Below are 21642 nucleotides of genomic sequence, written 5' to 3' on the forward strand. Positions count from 1 at the left end.
ATCATCCAACCTCAGATATGGTAGGCAAAGATTTGGGAAGTACGGGCGGCCCCCATGATGTGCAAATTCAAAACGAGCACGCCTTCCCGCCATATGGCTTGCCTCTCAACTATACGCCACCCAATGTGGCGTACACTCCCAATAAGAATGTCAATAACTCCACTCCTATACCTATTGAGAGCCAACAACCCCAAACTGATCATGCACATGTCTCTTAAACCGTTGGGGAGACACATGAAATTCCCCGTCACAATCTAGCCGACTTCGAGCCTTGGCTCGGATATGCCACTGAAGGGCAAGCAGTTGTTGGTATACCCCTTGAAAACACTTCGGAAGGCCCTCAGTATCACCCCCAGCTACACCTCTTGCATTCCACAACAAGTAAAAACCCTCATGCTATGGCAGAAATGGGAAAGTTGGACCATCTAGAGGAAAGGCTCAGGGCCATTGAAGGAGGTGAAGATTATGCCTTTGCTAACCTAGAAGAGTTGTTCCTAGTACCCAATATCATCACCCCTCCCAAGTTCAAGGTGCTGGACTTTGACAAGTACAAGGGGACTACTTGCCCCAAGAACAAACTAAAGATGTATTGTCGGAAGATGGGGGCATACGCAAAAGATGAGGAATTGTTGATACATTCCTTCCAAGAAAGTCTTACTGGGGTAGTTGTTACTTGGTACACTAACTTGGAACCTTCCCGAGTCCATTCTTGGAAGGACCTAGTGGTTGCCTTCGTTAGGCAGTGTCAGTATAATGTCTTCGGATAGGATGCAACTACAGAACGTGTGCAAAAAGGGGGCACGAATCTTTCAAAAGAATACGCCCAAAGGTGGAGAGACCTGGCAGCTCAAGTGGCACCTCAATGACGGAGAAAAAAATGATGACAATGATAGTAAACACATTACCAGTATTCTACTATGAAAAGATAGTGGGCTACACACCTTCAAGCTTTGATGATATGGTCTTCACTGACGAAAGGATCAAAGTGGGTCTAAAAAGAGGAAAATCTGATCATCATGCTTTGATAAATGCCAAAAAAAACTAGGGCAAATGAAGAGGGTGAAAATGAGGGAGAAGCCCATGCTGTGACTGCCATTCCTATACAGCCAAGTTTCCCACCAACCCAACAATGTCATTACTCATCCAATAACAAACCTTCTCCTTACCCACCGCCCAGTTATCCACAAAGGCCATTCCTAAATCAACCACAAAGTCTGTCTACCACACTTCCAATGACGAACATCACCTTTAGCATAATCCAAAAACACCAACCAAGAAGTGAATTTTGCAGCGAGAAAGCCTATAGAATTCACCCCAATTCCAGTGTCCTATGCTGACTTGCTCCCATATCTAATTGATAATTCAATGGTAGCCATAACCCTAGCCAAGGTTCATCAACCTCCATTACTTCGAGAATACGACTCGAACACAACGTGTGCTTGTCACAGAGAAGCCCCGGGGCATTCCATTGAGCATTGTAGGGCTCTGAAGTGTAAGGTGCAAGGTCTAATTGATGTGGGCTAGCTGAAATTTGAGGAGAATCGCGTGTAAATCCTGACATTGACAAGAGATGCCACACATGGGGTAGTTTTGAAAGCTGTTGTTAGATGTCTCTAATAACTCATCAGGATTTTCAAGTTTGTACCATTATTGTAAACCACAGTTACAATGTTAAATGAAATGGATAAAGTTGATATCTTTGTCCCTCATCCTCTCACAAACGCATCTTTGCTTATTCAACTTTCACCGGAATGTGGGTGCAAGCCATTGGTCTGTTTGCTCAAGCGACCTGTGCTCCTGAGTTTGGACTTCCAAGACCGTTCAATCAGAGATTACTCGTCTTGCACGTTGGTGGGGGTGCCGTAAAACAACGAGTAAAGTTCAAAACAAATAAGTTTAAAAAAAAAGAGTTCAAAAAGAAAAAAAAACATTTGATTGACTGTGTTTTCAAGACGTTCATGTGACCTCATTTTATCATTCCGGAAAGTTTGTCTTTTTAGAGAGAAGTGAGTTATCAAGAATAGGATGTTGAACAAATGGTCACAGCTACCTTAAGAAAAAGGGGGGTTGAATTAAGATACAAAGACTATTCCCCAATTAAACTTTCACTCTCTCTTTTCGGATTAACAATGCACCCTTAACATGAATTACTCAAAAGACAATCCAAAATAAACTTCTTTAAAGAAAAAGATAAATAGCAATAAATAAAAGAAGTTTAAGGGAAGAGAGGAATGCAAACTTGATTTATACTGGTTCGGCCACTTCCCGTGCCTACGTCCAGTTCTCAAGCAACCCACTTGAGATTTTCCATTCTCTTTGTAAAACTCTTTTTACAAAGTCTGAACCACACAGGGACAACCCTTCCCTTGTGTTCAGGAATCCTCTACAACAAGAGACCCATGGTCTCTTAATCCCTTTTCAGAAATAAGAAGAAGAGAAGAAGAGATCTCTCTTAAAAGAGATAGACTGTACAATGAAGATCAATCAAAATTCCTTATTAAATATGCAAGTGGTTGACCAAGGAATCTTTTTGAGAGGATAAGACATTTCAGTTCAGAAAAACTCTCTTAATCTTTTGAGAGGATAAAACCTTTTTGGGCAATGAAAACTCTCTTTAAATTCGTGTTTCCAAGTCACCTTTGATGGCCATTCATAAAACATTTGAATAGATGTGACTCTTGGAAATTATTTTATGAAAATCCCCTCTAGTAAATCAATTACAAGACTTGTGTAATCGATTACAGGTTTTAAAAATTTGAATTAAAACGTCCAATAAACTGCTGGTAATCAATTACCATCCATGTGTAATCAATTACACGTTATAAATTTTGAATTCAAATTTCTGGTGACTATTATAAACATTTTCAGCTGCTGGTAATCGATTACCAGAGAGCAAATCTCAATTTGAAATGATAGAATTCTTTGGTCAAACCTTTTGTTTTTTTAATTTGGAAACTTCTTCCTAAAGATTCTAGAGATCAACTTGATCATATATCTTGATTTTCTTGGATTCTTGTCTTGAATAAAACTTAGAAGCACTTGATCCTTTAGCATCATCAAGACATCAAAACATCTTGCTTCTACATAGGAGTCATTTGACTTAATCCATCAACTGAAAAATCCTTCAACTATTTCTCGTCCTTGGAAAATTCTTTTTTCAAGAATCAACTGCTTCTTTCATTCTTCCTCACTACGAGGTGGTGAAAACAAGATAACAATTGGTACCTCAAAGCCTTACACTGGGGCAATGAAAGGCACCATGCATAAACCTCAAACGAACCTAGGGGCAGATTAGAAGTTCTCACCCAATAGGTTCCTTGCTACAAGGTCATGACGAAAGACAAGGATTGGTACCTCAAAGCCTTACACTGGGGCAATGAGGGGCATTGTGCATGAGCCTCAAGTGAACATAAGGGCAGATCAAAAGTTCTCACCCGTCGATGTTTTTAAAATAGAAAAAAAGGGGGGGAGACAAACCCTGGAATTTCAATAGGTTGATTAAACGCCAAACGGCTCCATTGCCGTCACTCCAAAATGGTCAAGTGACTAAATCAAACAAAATATACACTCTGAGGGAGTTCCCGGAGAGATTTGCAAAAGATAGGATAAGGTTGCATGAATTATCACCTTTTTCAAAAGGATAGTCAATCTGTGTTTTCCAAAAAAATTAAATCAAAATCAAAATCACAAAATAGGGAAAGAATGTCATGAACATTGTACAACTTTCCATTGCATTGCATTGTTTCATATGAGGTCAGTATTACCAAATTTCACGACAAAGGTTGCATGCGTCTACATCCCTAAAAATCATGTTAACTGCATAGATTTCCTACATCTCATGTCCAATCTTGTTGGATGACCAGCCCTCTCGATGAGTCGATCTCTTGCTTTCTCATAAAGGTGGACCCTTGGGTACTAGTACCTATCACCTTTAGAGGACTATATGTCCTCGCCATCAGAGGACTGCACATCCTCGCCTGCAGAGGACTGCACGCCCTCGCCTTTAAAGGGCTACGCGTCCTCATTTTCAGTGTGCTCCATATCCACACCTTAGGAGAATATAAGGTCCTTTTCCATTAGATGCTTAACCGAGACTTGCACTCCCGGTTAAGGGGCCAGTAGTTTCCTTTTATCAGTTCCTGGGCCACCCCCTGATATTGAAGGGCGACCAACTGTGCGAGCACATCCAGAGAGGGAGGCTATCACGCATCTACTATGCATACCGGGGCAAGATTTCCCCCGTGCCGCTGCAAAAAGATGAGTGCGGATCATGCGCACCAACATGATCACCCTTACGTGGATGACGTTGCTATTTAGCAACATTCTGCCCAGCGACCACAATGCCAATCTCCCCCTGCAGATGTATCAGTTGGTCTGTGCCGTCATGACATAGGTAAGTATGCACATGGCTCAATTGATTTCTGATGTCATCTATTGTTTGCAGGGATCGCGCCCACAAGACACCCAGTGGACCCGAAAAAGTCCAACAGGGCCCTGGGGTGTCCAGCTCTGGTTATGGGCCTCTGTTAGTCCTACAGGGTGCCCGTTCCCCCAGCGAGGTCATGCCATCGTGACATAGGTAAGTATACATATGATTCAACTGATTTCTGATACCATCTATTGTTGGCAGGAATCGCACCCACAAAGACACCCAGCGGACCCGGAGAAGTCCAATAGGGCCCTGGGGTTTCCAGCTCTGGTTACGAGCCTCTGTAGTCCTACAGGGTGCCCGTTCCCCCCGGCAAGGTCACGTCATAATGACATAGGTAAGTATACACATCGCTCAACTGATTTCTGATTTCATCTATTGTTTGCAGGGATCGCGCCTGCAAGACACCCAGTGAACCCGAAGAAGTCCAACAGGGTCTTGGAGTTGTCAAGCTCTAATTACGAGTCTCTGTCAGTTCTACAGAGTGCCTGTCACCTCCAGCAAGGGCATCAGGCCCCCTACTAATCGAGCTTTCATCAAGAAGTACTACGTCCCCAGGCAGGCGTAGGGTGAAACACCACAGCAGCCTGGGGATGGCCGGCAACGGGCAACAGACGCACCGCCATCACCTCTAGAGTTCACCTCAGCTCATCCACAAAAAGGTTAGAGCGTTGCTTACGACCCATGGCCGACCAATAGGCTACCAAGTCCAGAGCCAAAGGTAAGCGAAGTACTAGGTCCGTGACCGACAAGCCATCAAGCGTCCAGCTCAAGACGCTAAAGAAGCGCTACTAGGAGGCAACCTAGTACCTTTTAAATCTTTGCTTGTTATTTGATCACTTTTGTTTCTCAAGTCATAGCAGGACACACCTAGTTGCTCATGATCCTAGGAATTTAAATAAAACAAGCACAAGCTCGGAAGGTAGTCATACCTCACAAAAAAAAAATAATATATATATATATATATATATATATATATTATATATATATATATATTATATATATATATATGTATATGTATGTTTAGGTAGAAAGATACCTTGGATATGCATGTATGTAGCAAAAAATACTTCACAAAATATATATATGTATGTTTAGGTAGAAAGATACCTTGAATATGCATGTATGTAGCAAAAATACTTCGCAAAATATATATATGTATGTTTAGGTAGCAAGATACCTTGGATATGCATGTATATAGCAAAAATATCTCACAAAACATATATATGTATGTTTAGGTAGCAAGATACCTTGGACACGCATGTATATAGCAAAATACCTCACAAAAATATACATATGTTTAGGTAGCAAAATACCTCATGAAAAAAAGAGAGAGCAAAAAGAGAGCGAGCAAGAAAAGAATAAGAAGAAAGAAAAAAATAGAAAATAAAAAATAATAAAGGTTGTCTAGCTAAAAAACAACATGCTTGTGAAAAGAGATAACTTCCAGCTTTTCTTTGAAAAATTCACTGATCATAACCAGTTTTTGAAAAAATGTGTATACACCTGAAGGGTGAGTGCTGTGAAAATTTTCTGAACGCCCAAAATGGACTCGGATGAATGCATGAATTGATAAAAAAAACATATTTTGGAAACACTAGGTTGACTTAAGTAGGGAAAATGAATCCTGAGCCCTAGTGTCACATGGCCATAAAAACTTGATGCTTGAGTGTCCACATGGGTGCATGCATGACCAGTTTTGCATAAAATTTCCTAATCATCATTGTTGCATGTGTATCATCCCCTTTATCCCCGAACCGCTGGCCAAACCCTGACATATATCATGACCAGTCATTCTACAAGCCTTGAGCCAAAATCCCAACTTATCATAAACCTTGACCTAGGGTGAGAATGTCAATCCTTTCCCTCGGAAGAAAACAAAAAAAGAGAGAAAAGGAGAAAATTCTTGATCAAAAGAATCGGAAGAAAGCAAAAAGAGAAAATTCCCAATCAAAGAGGGGGAGAAAGCAAAAAAGAAAGAAAATTCCCCGATCAAAGAGGGGGAGAAAGCAAAAAAGAAAGAAAATTCCTCGATCAAAGATTGAGAGAAAGCAAAAAAAAAAAAAAGAAACAAAGTTCCCGATCAAAGATCGAAAGAAAACAGAAGAAATATGCAGAAAGGTCTTTGGACCAGATAATATCTGAACAATACAGAATTGTCACCAAATAAACAAAAAAAAAGGGAGAAAGGAAACCACGACCTAAAGTGGTCCTCTCCCTTTGATTGCCAACCAAAATCTTGTGCGCTAGCGACTTTCTCGCCCCGCACTAAACAAAAACAGAAAAGGAAAAAGCCCAAAAACACTCAAAGCCAAATTTCCCACCAAAAGAACCCATTCCCAAGGAAAGTCCTATTGATCCATGATCATACATGTAATCTTTGATTTGATAGGAAATGATTTGCAAAATCAAGTCATGACATATCTATGGTTCGGAGTTAGGATAAAACACTTACCTGTGTGAGATTGATACACTTTGAGTGATTCTCTCCTATCTTTGTTGGACCTAGTGTTTCCTCTAAATGGTCGTTTAGAAATGAAATGCTAACATCCAAAATCTCATTTACGGTTATGAGAAAATTTCACCAGCATACTCTCCTTCCCCGATAGACGCATCATTCTTCATAAAAAAAAGCATATGTTGCTCTGATCAGTTGGAAGTTTTGTCTCTTTACTAAAGCATGTTCGCATTTTAGTGAAGAAAACCACCGAGACTATTTTTAGTCTCACGATTAGCAAGAACTACGTAGGTCTGAGTTCCTCATCACAAATTGAGGATATGTAGGAGCAAAAGCCCTGCTTTTGTCGACCACCCCACTTTTTGTTACCGTGTCCCAAGAGTCCGGTGGCATGCGGAGCCACAGGACCGTGGGATCCCCAAATCCGTATGTTCCATCATTTATCATTCGTATGTTATCTTGTTTCTATGACTTGAGGGACTAATGTTTGTTTTGTTGTTGCGATTGTCATTTGTTTTGTGCATATATTTTGTTTGGACTATTGCGTTAGTGCTTACTTCGTTGTTGTCAATAGTGTTTGTTGAAATTTCGGAACCGTGTAGAGTTTTTCATTTTAGGAATGTCGTCCTAAAAATAAAATGAACAAAAATCATGATAACGCCAAAAATAAAGCGTTGTGAACGAATGTTGTGTCTATGTATACAAAGAAAAGAAAAGAGTTTTTTATATATGTAAAAGGAAAATGTGTATAAAAGAATTTTGTGTGTGTAAATAATGTATGGAAAGAAATTCTTGTGTGTGTGAGCAACGAGTGTATATAAAGAAACCTTTGTATGAACCACAGGTGTGTGTTGGGAAAAACGAAAAAATCTTTGAACGTGAATAGGGTTCGTATATAGACCGTGTGACGTAAAGAGAAAGAGTTCTAATGCATGTACAGAAAAAGTTCGTCATGTATAAGAATGTAGGTGTACAAAGAAAAGTTTTCCTCATAGAGGACCATGGGTGTATAGTTTTGTGAATATAAAAATGAAACAAAAAGGAAAAAGAAAGAAAGACCTCGAAGGTCGACATGTTATGGTTAGGAAGAATAAATCATTCGTAGAGAGCAAACATATCTTCTGGAAGCAAGGGATTGACGCTAAGAGTTTATTTTCCTGAATAACCGAGATAAGAATGGATGAATTCATTGAACTGATGAAAGAACATAATTAGGAAACGTTGGGTCTGTTTGTGTAAATTCCCGACCATAGTATCACAATGCCATAAACAGGATGCTTGAGTGCCCACCTGGCTGTGGCCATGACAAATTTTGCACGTTGTTTCCAAATCATCATTATTGCGCGTGCCTTGTGGAATAATATGGAAGTTCGGCCTGAGACCGACACTTTGACACACGAATTTGTTTTGCCCCATATATGAAGATCGGGTTCCCACGATAAAAGAACCCATTGACACAACCTTAGACTTTTTTGAACCTTGGCCTATCGAAAGAATCCTCATCCTTTCCCCCGAAGCAAAGGACAGCGGAATCTCCTCAAGGGAGAGCGAATAGAATGCTAAAACCTGATTTCCCAAAGAAAGGAATGGAGAAGGAGAAGTGAAAAGAAAGAAAAGGAAGAAATGGAAAGAAAGAAAAAGAAAACGATGAAAACAAAGAAAAGAATGATAAAAAAGAAAGAAAAAGGAGGATTCCCGATCAAAGATCGAAAGGAAGTGAAAAGGGAAAAGATCGGAGGAAAACAAAGTAATTCTCGATCAATGAAAGAAAGAGAATGGAAAATCTTCAGACCAGATAAATTTTCGGCAAGATAAGTGACTGCCGGCAAAGGAAAACCCATTTTTGGTGTCTCTTCCTTTCGAATTGCCATTCAAAGTCATTCTCGACTGGCGATATCCCGCCCCACATAAAAGGAAAAGACCGAAACACTCAGCTTCATCTCCAAAAACACTACCCTCGAGAAAATCCTATTGGTCCGTGATCGTACGTTTGATCTTTGATTCGATAGGAAATCGTGTGCACAATAAAGTCATGGTGCAGTTATGGTTTGGGAATAGGGTGAAACACTTGTCTGTGTGAGTTTTATACACTATGAGTGATTTATTTTCAGCTTAGCCCGATGTTTCCCCTGCATGTTCATTTAAAAGCTAAATGTTGACATCCTGCCCTTCATTTTTGGTTACAAGGAAGATTACCCTTGGCATGAGTATATTGTTTCTCTAAGATATGGTGCTCTTGCGAATGATTTATTTTTCTTTGCAAAAAGCATGTTTGCCTTTTTAGGTGAAAAAAACCGGTGGGCCATTCCATCCTCGCCTTTTCTTCGGAGCCCCATGAATTGTGTTTTCGTTCATGCATCCTCCACCAAAGAGTTTGGAAACATGCTTCATGATTGCCTAGTGAGGACACCCTCTAGTGCAATTCTCCATCCTCGTCTTTTATTCAGAGCCCCATGAATTCCGTTTTCGTTCATGCATCCTCCACCAAAGAGTTTGGAAACATGCTTCATGATTGCCTAGTGAGGACCCTCTAGTGCAATTCTCCATCCTCGCCTTTTCATCGGAGCCCCATGAATTGCGTTTTCGTTCATGCATCCTCCACCAAAGAGTTTGGAGCCATGCTTCATGATTGCCTAGTGCGGACCCTCTAGTGCAATTCTCCATCCTCGCCTTTTCTTCGGAGCCCCATGAATTGCGTTTTCGTTCATGCATCCTCCACCAAAGAGTTTGGAGCCATGCTTCATGATTGCCTAGTGCGGACCCTCTAGTGCAATTCTCCATCCTCGCCTTTTCTTCGGAGCCCCATGAATTGCGTTTTCGTTCATGCATCCTCCACCAAAGAGTTTGGAGCCATGCTTCATGATTGCCTAGTGCGGACCCTCTAGTGCAATTCTCCATCCTCGCCTTTTCTTCGGAGCCCCATGAATTGCGTTTTCGTTCATGCATCCTCCACCAAAGAGTTTGGAAACATGCTTCATGATTGCCTAGTGAGGACACCCTCTAGTGCAATTCTCCATCCTCATCTTTTATTCAGAGCCCCATGAATTGCATTTTCGTTCATGCATCCTCCACCCAAGAGTTTGGAACCATGCTTCATGATTGCCTAGTGAGGACCCTCTAGTGCAATTCTCCATCCTCGCCTTTTCTTCGGAGCCACATGAATTGCGTTTTCGTTCATGCATCCTCCACCAAAGAGTTTGGAGCCATGCTTCATGATTTCCTAGTGCGGACCCTCTAGTGCAATTCTCCATCCTCGCCTTTTCTTCGGAGCCCCATGAATTGCGTTTTCGTTCATGCATCCTCCACCAAAGAGTTTGGAGCCATGCTTCATGATTGCCTAGTGCGGACCCTCTAGTGCAATTCTCCATCCTCGCCTTTTCTTCGGAGCCCCATGAATTGCGTTTTCGTTCATGCATCCTCCACCAAAGAGTTTGGAGCCATGCTTCATGATTGCCTAGTGCGGACCCTCTAGTGCAATTCTCCATCCTCGCCTTTTCTTCGGAGCCCCATGAATTGCGTTTTCGTTCATGCATCCTCCACCAAAGAGTTTGGAAACATGCTTCATGATTGCCTAGTGAGGACACCCTCTAGTGCAATTCTCCATCCTCGTCTTTTATTTAGAGCCCCATGAATTGCGTTTTCGTTCATGCATCCTCCAGCCAAGAGTTTGGAACCATGCTTCATGATTGCCTAGTGAGGACCCTCTAGTGCAATTCTCCATCCTCGCCTTTTCTTCGGAGCCCCATGAATTGCGTTTTCGTTCATGCATCCTCCACCAAAGAGTTTGGAGCCATGCTTCATGATTGCCTAGTGCGGACCCTCTAGTGCAATTCTCCATCCTCGCCTTTTCTTCGGAGCCCCATGAATTGCGTTTTCGTTCATGCATCCTCCACCAAAGAGTTTGGAAACATTCTTCATGATTGCCTAGTGAGGACACCCTCTAGTGCAATTCTCCGTCCTCGTCTTTTATTCAGAGCCCCATGAATTGCATTTTCGTTCATGCATCCTCCACCCAAGAGTTTGGAACCATGCTTCATGATTGCCTAGTGAGGACCCTCTAGTGCAATTCTCCATCCTCGCCTTTTCTTCGGAGCCCCATGAATTGCGTTTTCGTTCATGCATCCTCCACCAATGAGTTTGGAGCCATGCTTCATGATTTCCTAGTGCGGACCCTCTAGTGCAATTCTCCATCCTCGCCTTTTCTTCGGAGCCCCATGAATTGCGTTTTCGTTCATGCATCCTCCACCAAAGAGTTTGGAGCCATGCTTCATGATTGCCTAGTGCGGACCCTCTAGTGCAATTCTCCATCCTCGCCTTTTCTTCGGAGCCCCATGAATTGCGTTTTCGTTCATGCATCCTCCACCAAAGAGTTTGGAGCCATGCTTCATGATTGCCTAGTGCGGACCCTCTAGTGCAATTCTCCATCCTCGCCTTTTCTTCGGAGCCCCATGAATTGCGTTTTCGTTCATGCATCCTCCACCAAAGAGTTTGGAAACATGCTTCATGATTGCCTAGTGAGGACACCTCTAGTGCAATTCTCCATCCTCGTCTTTTATTCAGAGCCCCATGAATTGCGTTTTCGTTCATGCATCCTCCAGCCAAGAGTTTGGAACCATGCTTCATGATTGCCTAGTGAGGACCCTCTAGTGCAATTCTCCATCCTCGCCTTTTCTTCGGAGCCCCATGAATTGCGTTTTCGTTCATGCATCCTCCACCAAAGAGTTTGGAGCCATGCTTCATGATTGCCTAGTGCGGACCCTCTAGTGCAATTCTCCATCCTCGCCTTTTCTTCGGAGCCCCATGAATTGCGTTTTCGTTCATGCATCCTCCACCAAAGAGTTTGGAGCCATGCTTCATGATTGCCTAGTGCGGACCCTCTAGTGCAATTCTCCATCCTCGCCTTTTCTTCGGAGCCCCATGAATTGCGTTTTCGTTCATGCATCCTCCACCAAAGAGTTTGGAGCCATGCTTCATGATTTCCTAGTGCGGACCCTCTAGTGCAATTCTCCATCCTCGCCTTTTCTTCGGAGCCCCATGAATTGCGTTTTCGTTCATGCATCCTCCACCAAAGAGTTTGGAAACATGCTTCATGATTGCCTAGTGAGGACACCCTCTAGTGCAATTCTCCATCCTCGTCTTTTATTCAGAGCCCCATGAATTGCGTTTTCGTTCATGCATCCTCCACCCAAGAGTTTGGAACCATGCTTCATGATTGCCTAGTGAGGACCCTCTAGTGCAATTCTCCATCCTCGTCTTTTCTTCGGAGCCCCATGAATTGCGTTTTCGTTCATGCATCCTCCTCCAAAGAGTTTGGAGCCATGCTTCATGATTGCCTAGTGCGGACCCTCTAGTGCAATTCTCCATCCTCGCCTTTTCTTCGGAGCCCCTTGAATTGCGTTTTCGTTCATGCATCCTCCACCAAAGAGTTTGGAGCCATGCTTCATGATTGCCTAGTGCGGACCCTCTAGTGCAATTCTCCATCCTTGCCTTTTCTTCGGAGCCCCATGAATTGCGTTTTCGTTCATGCATCCTACACCAAAGAGTTTGGAGCCATGCTTCATGATTGCCTAGTGCGGACCCTCTAGTGCAATTCTCCATCCTCGCCTTTTCTTCGGAGCCCCATGAATTGCGTTTTCGTTCATGCATCCTCCACCAAAGAGTTTGGAGCCATGCTTCATGATTGCCTAGTGCGGACCCTCTAGTGCAATCCTCCATTCTCCAATGTGTTCTTCACCGTCAAGTGCGGACCCTCTTGACTGGGAAATGTGGTCTTTGTTATTTTCCCGATTGATTCCTTTGCCAAAGGTGTATGTATGTATATTATATTATTGTTGTTTTTGTTGTTGTTTGTATTTTGTTTTGTGTTGTGCAGAAAGAAAAAAGAAGAAGGAGTAGAGACGAGAGTCGTCATAGACTAATCATGGAAAGGGCAAGACGGACGAAATCAGTGTCTTATCTTTACTTTCCTCTTATCTCTGATAAAAGGTAAGTAAAGAGGGGCAACTGTCATACCCTAATTTCGTCCGGGGATTATTACTTGATGACATGCAACCTTTGATTGGCCGCTTCGAGATACCCGGCACCCTTTGTTGCACAATATGTGAAGTCTCGAGACGCGTCGGAAATTAAAAGGAAGTATTGTTGCGCAATCCGTGAGTTTCCGTAATTTCTTCGAAAGATAAAAAAGAGTAAATACATGATCCGTAAGGATTCGTAACCTTACAGAAAGAAAATAAGTATCATTACGAAATTCGTAAAGTTTCGTAACGTTACGGAAAAAGAATCGCCAAAAAAGGGCAAAGGGGTGTATTTAGTAAAATGGGGGGTACAAATAGTAATTTTCGAATCTGGGCCCTTCTAGGGGTTTCTGGGCAATTTCTTGCTTAAGGTGGAAGCAATCTAGCTCGCCTGGGCGAGCTAGGTGGCAACCACCTCCCCCATTTTGTTAAAAAATGGGATTTCGGGGCTTCCGGGACACCCGTAATGCTTCCGTAAAATTCCCAAAACCCTAAATAAGCATATTTCACTTAATACGGGTAAGAGGGAAGAGAAAAAAAGAAGAAAATCAAGTTCTATATGCTTCCATAAGGCTTCCGTAACTTTTCCGTAAATTACGAAAGAAAGGGGTGAACTTATCAAAATTGGGGGGGTGCAAATAGCAATTTTGAAATTTTGAATTGGGCCTTCCAGAATGATTTTTTGGAGCTGGATTGCTTCTAGCCTGGGCGAGCTGGCCGGCAACCTCCTCCCCCTTTTTCCTATAAATAGGCTGAAGGGGGCTGTTCTAAGGGTCCCGGATCCCCCGGATGATGTATTTCAGCTGTTTTGGGTGAAAAAAATTGTTTCCGTGAAGAAAATCCAAGCCGAGGTGCTTCCGTAACGCTTCCGAGATGTTTCCGTAAGCAAATCCGTGAAGGTTTTCCGCCGTTATTCACCGTTCTTCATCCGTTCTTCGTTCTTCAACGGGTAAGTTTCCAAATCGAGTTTTTCAATTCATTCTATGTACCCGTGGTGGTCCCCATTTGTTTTGTGTACTTTTATTCTCGTTTCATTTACTTTCCGTACCCCCTTTTGATGTGCTTCAGTCATTTATTTAAGTCATTTCTCGCCTAATAAAAAAAATAAAATAAATTTCCACCGATCATTTGATTTGTAATATCCGTTAATTTCTGTTAAAATGAATTCCGACCGTTCGGTCGTGCCGTAACCACGTTGGAAATCAAAAAAAGAGGTAAAATAATAATATAATAATCAAAAAATACCTTTTAGTAAAATAAAGCGAAAAATCAATCGGACGCTTTCTCTTTGGGATTTCTCATTCTTAATTGAATTGACTAATAACTAAAGTGAAACTAAGGCTAAAATCAACCCGCCAAGTCAAGCTCGTCCACAAAAAAATCACTAAAAAAGGATTTGAAAGTTTATTATCTCAGTTTTTCTTACCAAGTAAATGGATCATTTTTAAGGTCCAACGCCTTAAAATGATTACCTTCCAAGTAAAAAGAATCGCTTGATTCACCCTTAAGAAAGAACTACATAGGTATGATTTCCTCTTCGATGGAGGGTACGTAGGAGCAAGAGCCCCGCTTTTGTCGACCTCAAAAAATAAAAAAGAAATAAAATTTAAGGTAACACAATTTCCACAATTCCAAAAATAGGCTGTTGTCCTTTGAGACAAACGTGAGAGGTGCTAATACCTTCCTCAAACGTAAATACAACTCCCAAACTTAGAATTTTCGTTTTGACCGGTTTCCTTCGATTTTTCCGATGTTTTCCACAAATAAAAGTTGGTGGCGACTCCGCGCATCTTTCCTCCTTTGGAAAGCACACCCGTGAGCCTCGCCTCGCACGCCCGCAAAAGGGCATGTTGCGACACCTATTACAATACTCTGGCCCAAAAAGAAATAAACACTAAACCACATAAAATAAAATTGCGAAATTTCCTAATTAGAAATTAACTAAGGTAAGCGTTGCATTATTTGCCCTCTTCAAGTCCACAACCAAAATCCAGATTAAGCCCAATGTTTCATTAATTCCTGAAATTAGATTAAAAACATCAAATTAGCTAAATGAGCCCAAATAATAAAATTGCCTAATTAATTGACAATTAAGACCAATTAGTAATTAAAATGGTGCAAAAAGGGTTTAGAAAATAGAAGAAAATGATGGCACATCAGTAGCCCTTTGAAGGTGAGGGCGTGCAGCCCTCTAATGGCGAGGACGTGTAGTCCTCTAAAGGTGAGGGCATGCAGCCCTCTGAAGACGGGGACGTGCAGTCCTCCGATGGCGAGGGCACATAGCCCTCTGAAGGAGAGGGCGTGTAGCCCTCTGAAGGCGAGGACGTGTAGTCCTCTAAAGGTGAGGATGTGCAGTCCTCTGAAGATGAGGACGTGCAGTCCTCTGAAGGTGAGGACATGCAGCCCTCTGATGGCGAGGACGTGTAGTCCTCTGATGGCGAGGACGTGTAGTCCTCTGAATTGTCAAGTAGATATGGGAGCAAGTCAGCATAGGACATCGGAATTGGGGTGAATTCTACAGGCTTTTTCGCTGCAAAATTCATTTCTTGATTGGTGTTTTGGTTTGTGCTAAAGGTGGTGTTTAGCATTGGTTGTGTGGTAGGTGGGTTTTGTGGTTGATTTAGGGATGGCCTTTGTGGATGACTGGGTGGTGGGTAATGAGAAGATCTGATATTGGTTGAGTAATGACATTGTTGGGCTGGTGGGAAGTTTGGCTATGTAGGAATGACAGTCGCATCATGGGTTTCTCCTTCATTCTCACCCTCTTCATTTGCCCTAGCTTTCTCACTTATCAAAGTAGGATGATCAAATTTGCCTCTTTTCAGACCCGCTTCGATCCTTTTGCCGGCGAAGACCAAATCCGCAAAGCTTGAAGGTGCGTACCCCACCATTTTTCATAGTAAAACACTGGTAATGTGTCTACTAACACAGTTATCATCTCCGTTTTCGTCATTGGGGGTGCCACCTGGGCTGCCAGGTCTTTCCACGTTTGGGTGTATTCATTGAAGGATTCATGCTCCTTTTTGCACATGTTCTATAGTTGCATCTTATCCAGAGCCATATTAGAATTATACTGATACTGCCTAACGAAGGCAACCATTAGGTCTTTCCAAGAATGGACTTGGGAAGGTTCCAAGTTAGTGTACTAGGTAACAGCTACCCCAATAAGACTTTCTTGGAAGAAATGTATCAGCAGTTTCTCATCTTTTGCGTATGCCCCCATCTTCCGACAATACATCTTTAGATGGTTCTTGGGGCAAGTAGTCCCCTTGTACTTGTCAAAGTCCGACACCTTGAACTTGGGAATGACCATGTTTGGGTACTAGGAACAACTCTTCTACGTCAGTAAAGGCATAATCTCTGCCTCCTTCAACGACCCTGAGCCTTTCCTCTAGATGATCCAACTTCTCCCATTTCTGCCATAGCATGAGGGTTTTTACCCACTGTGGAATGCAAGGGGTGTGGTTGTGAGTGATACTGAGGGCCCTCCAAAGTGTTTTCCAGGGGTATACCACCAACTGCTTGCCCTTCAGTGGCATATCCAAGGCAAGGTTCAAAGTTGGCTAAATTGTGGTAGGGTATTTCATGTGTCTCTCCCATGGGTTGAGAGACATGTGCATGATTAGATTGAGGTTATTGGCTCTCAATGAGTATAGGAGTGGAGTTATTGACATTCTCATTGGGAGTGTATGCCACATTGGGTGGTGTCTAATTGGGAGGCAAGCCATATGGCGGGAAGGCATGCTTGTTTTTCGCACTAAATGAGGGCCGCCCGTACCTCCCAACTCTTTGCCTTCCAGACCTACCATATCTGGGGTTGGATGATTTATTTGGTTGAGGCCCTATGGGGGGGTCAGGTCCACCTCAACAATGGTGCTGGTAGCGGCTATTGCAGCCGCATTGATCTCCATTATCTTCTTCATGCTCATCATGGCCTCCATCATTGTGGCCATTTGCTCTTTCATGGCCTCCATGTCGGTCTTTATCTGCTCTTGCACCTCTTCTACTTCACCCATTACTCTAGCTCTAGCACGGGTTCGGTATGGGCGTCGTAAAGTGTGTTCTTTTCTTTTTGATAACAATGATTAAGTTCATTTTTTTTTCAAGGAAAGAATGTTGAGCAATGCAACCAATGAAAAGCATGGATGTATGCGAATGATGCACAGTTGAAATGTTGCGAATTTTTACGCAGGACATGGGGTTGAATCAATTTAGATTTTCAACATGGTCCATGACATCTTTGTCAAGGTGAAACTGGAAGTAACAAGGACATCAACAGTCCTAAATGTGTTTGGCAGTAGACGAAGCAACGATGTAACCCGATCCATCTTTTGCCCCAATTTTTGCAAGATGGTTACTTCCATACTTCAACTTGACTTGATGAACCTTTTTCGTAAAAGCATGAGCTTGGTTCAACCCCATAACCCAAGGAATGGCAATTTTGATCGCCAATACTTCGAAAACATTTCATAGAGATGAAAGACTCGGGAATACGTATGCTATGCATGGAAAATGTAATTATGAGATTGAGATGCCCGAAGAAACATCAATTCCTAGTTAACCACGCATTAGGTACCATGCTCAATCATTTTGTTTTTAAGTGAAATGAGTTTATGATCCCAACATGGTTGGCTCATGGTACCGAACATATGCTACTAAGAATGCAGCGTGAATTTTCATGCTTCTTTTTTTGTTTTTGTTTTGCAGAGGAAAATGCAAGGATCATGCATGAGTAAACATGAAAAAAAATGGTATGCAAAAAACATGTTAGATGTAGATGCATGGTGATGAAGTGACTTACGCAAAATGCAATGCATGAATATGGTAAGTGACAAATGCAGGAACGATATGTCCATTACGATGCCATGAAGAGATGCTTATGCGGTGCATGATATGAATGCATTTACGGACACGAGAGACTGAAAAATCATATCTTCTTACTTGCGCATTTGGGGGCGCAGTTCCCCATGTGTACAGTTAAGAAGGTGATATGGACCTTCCAGCTTCCCGTGACAAAAGATGAGACCAACATACAACGCATACATGATGACATGATGCAGATGCGCAAAAGCGCAACAGGGGGATGTACACAACATGGCAATATCCTCAAATAATCATACAACAAAGGCGTACATGACATTTAGGTTATATGCATGGCAGTGTTTAAAACGCACGCAACGTGTTCGCTTTGTGCCCCTATTTTAGGGACCTAAACGGGAGGAACTAAAAGGATTTATGTGATAATTCCCAAGGTGGTCATATCTCTCTTGATGGTTTCTAGAGGTATCATCCCCTTCGAAAAATATATTGCGGCAGTAGGGACTACCAACAACAATATGTTATCAAAGAGAAAAACTCTAGATGAGGGTTCACTGTTATCAAGCAAGTCGGAGACCCAGCATGACTACAGATTCACCTCCACTCCTTATGTTCCCATGGACCCGGGTATATGGCCCCTTTTCAACTCACCGTGTGTACAAATAGTGTCGGTGTTTGTGTGCATCAAATGAATAAATATCTATCTCATGCATACATTTCAAAAACACACTAAAAGCATCAAAGATTTACATACAAGAACGTAAGAGAAATAAAAGGGAACCGACAAAAGAGGAAGTCATGATATTGCACGAGATTAGAAGGTCTAACTCTCTAAAAATAGTCCCCAGTGGCGTCGCCAACTGTCACAACCTACCCTTCGGCGGGAGGGCGACCCGGGGCTCGTGGGTGCGTATTCCAAGAAAGGAAAATGCGCGGAGTCGCCACCAACATTTATTCGAGGAAAACGTCGGAAAAACCGGAAAAGGTGTGGTCTACGAACTTTAAGTGTGAAAGGTTCGGGAGTTGTATTTACGCACGGGGAAGGTATTAGCACCCTACGCGTCCGTCACAAGGGACGACAACCTTTAATCAAGTGTGCAAATATGACTTCAATTTGTTTTATTTTCCCTTTTATGTTTTTATGCCTTTTTATGCCCTTTTGTATTTTTTATCTCTTTGTGGTCGACAAAGGTGTTTCCCTTGCTCCTACGTATTCTTCAATTGTGATAAGGAAATCAGACCTACGTAGTTATTTGAGAACTGAACGTTGGTTAAGTTGTTTTTATCCTTTTTTTGCAAGATATATTGTGATCGAAAAAAAGTCGTTTTAAGGCGTTGGACCATTTAAACAATCTTTTGATTTTTGAAAGTAGTGACAAAGTTACATGTTGACTTTAGGCTTTTGAAAGTCCACGTTAACCAATAAAAGCAAAGAGGACCATTTAAGGCGTTGGACCTTAAAACGGTTTTTAGGTGATTTTTATGGACAAAGCTTGATTTGTGAGTTGATTTTAGCCTTAGTTTCACTTTGGTTATTAGTCAATTCAATTAAGGAAAATCCCAAAGAAAAACATCCAATTGATTTTTTTTGGATTATTTTATTCAAAGATATTTTAATTATTTTATTATTATTTTGTCTCTTTTGGTTTTAAACGTGGTTACGACGTGAAAGATCGATTGAATTTTATTTTAACATAAATTAAACGATATTACAACTCAAATGATCGGTGGAAATTCATTTTATTATTGAAAAGGCAAGAAAACGGCTTAAATAAATGGTTAAAGCACATCAAAAGGGGGTACGGAAAACAAACGAAATGAAAATGAAAGCTCGCGAAACAAGTGGGGACTACTAAGGGTACATAGAATGAATTGAAAGATTCGATTTTCGGGAACTTATCGGTTGAGGACCGAAGAACGAACGAAGAACGATGAAGAACAGTGAAGAATCTTCACGAAATCACTCACGGAAACGTCTCGGAAGCGCTACGGAAGCACTTCGGCATGAATTTTCTTCACGGAAACAATTTTTCTCACTAATTTCAAGAGAATCCTAAATACCAGAAGGGCTAAACAAAATTACTCTGCCCTATTTCCCCTATTTATAGGAAAAAAGAGGGAGGTGGTTGTCGCCCAGCTCGCCCAGGCGAGTTGGGTTGCTTCCACCAGAAGGCACCGCCTTCTGTTGGAACCCCCTAGAAGGCCCAAGTGGGCCTGGTTGCTATTTGCACGCCCTTTTTACTAAATACACCCCCTTTTGCTTTTTTTTGCTGATTCCTTTTCCGTAACGTTACGGAACTTTATGGATTACATAACAACACTTATTTTCTTTCCGGAATGTCGCGAAACCTTACGAATTACGCAATAATCCCTTTTTTGACCTTTGGAATGTTGTGGAACTTTACGGATTGCGCGATAATGCTCCCTTTCGACTTCCGGCATGCCGCGGAACTTCACGGATTACCTAACAATGGGTGTTAAGTACCTCAAAGCGGTCAAGCAAAGGTTGCAGGCCATCAAATAATGGTCCCCGGACGAAATTAGGGTATGACACAACCACACATTTTTTAACATTGGTTTTTGCCAAAATCGATGTTAAGTAAGTGATGTTGAATCCTATTTTTGTAGTACTGCCTCTTGCAAAATTGATAGTCCATTCACACCAAAAGACAAATTAGCTAACTGTAAAATGGCTAAAATCCAATTACAGAAAACTTTGCTAAAACTAAAGGCATCCAGAACTCCCAATAGAAAATTCCAGTCTAGAGTGTCAAAAACCTTTTTAATATCAAATCTTATAGCTAAATTTCCACCAAAAACCTATTTGTTCAACATATTTAATGCCTCCAAAGTGATACAAATACAATTTGAAATTTGTATACCTTTCAAGAAACCTCTCTATTGCTTGAAAACAATTTTGTGGGCTATCTCTACCAATCTATCTGCAAGGACTTTAGAAATAATTTTAAATTGAATTAGCCAAAGCAATTGGCCAAAATTTTTAAATTCTATTAGAACTAGGAGTCTTAGGAATCAAGGCTATCATATTGGAGTTCAATCTAGGTAAAATCCAACTTTGTATAAAAAAAATTGAAGAACAGAGTTAACCACATATTTTCCAATTATATCCCAAAAAAGCAAGATAGAAGCATCCACAAATACCGTAAGGACTAGGAGCACTGTGCTAGAGATATGGGGAACAACATGAGCAACATGGTGAACAACCTAAGGCTAAATCTTGAAGCTCAAGGAAAAGCTTGAAGAAGTTTTGAAGATGTTTTGGCTTTTAAATGCCTAACTCCTTTGAGTGGCATTTGTATTGGTTGTTATCTTGGTTGTTGTTGCATCTTAGTACATTTGATATCTGTTTTGCATCATGCATCATCATGGTTAGTGTGAAGAAAAGTTTCTAAGTTAGAAAAGTTTCTTCAAAGGAAAAAACTCTCTATTTTAATCGATTACAACCTCACCGTAATCGATTACAACAAGTGTTTGAAGCTCAAAGAGTTAAGTCTCGTATCAGTTTAATCGATTACAGCTATCTCATACTCTATTGTTTGAGACAATGACTAATTTATTTAGGAGTCTCTACTTTAATCGATTATCAAGTGGATTAATCAATTACTTCTCTCTCGGTTAGTTGCTCAGAGGTGAACAAGAACACTTTAATCGATTACCTAGAGCATCTAATCGATTACATTGTTCCTGAGTTGTTTTCCAGATGTTGGATGAACACTTTAATCGATTACTTAGATAATCTAATCGATTACTTCATTGAAATAATCAATTAACTTATAGATTTAATCGATTATAGATGGTTATAACTGTTTTCTCTATAAATAGCTAGTTTGTGTTCACATCTACACATCAAGATATCAATAGAGGATGCTCAATACATCTCAAAAATAACATCTTAGCCT

Source organism: Glycine soja, chromosome 1 (assembly GCF_004193775.1).
Source record: "Glycine soja cultivar W05 chromosome 1, ASM419377v2, whole genome shotgun sequence".
In the NCBI taxonomy this organism is placed as follows: Eukaryota; Viridiplantae; Streptophyta; class Magnoliopsida; order Fabales; family Fabaceae; genus Glycine; species Glycine soja.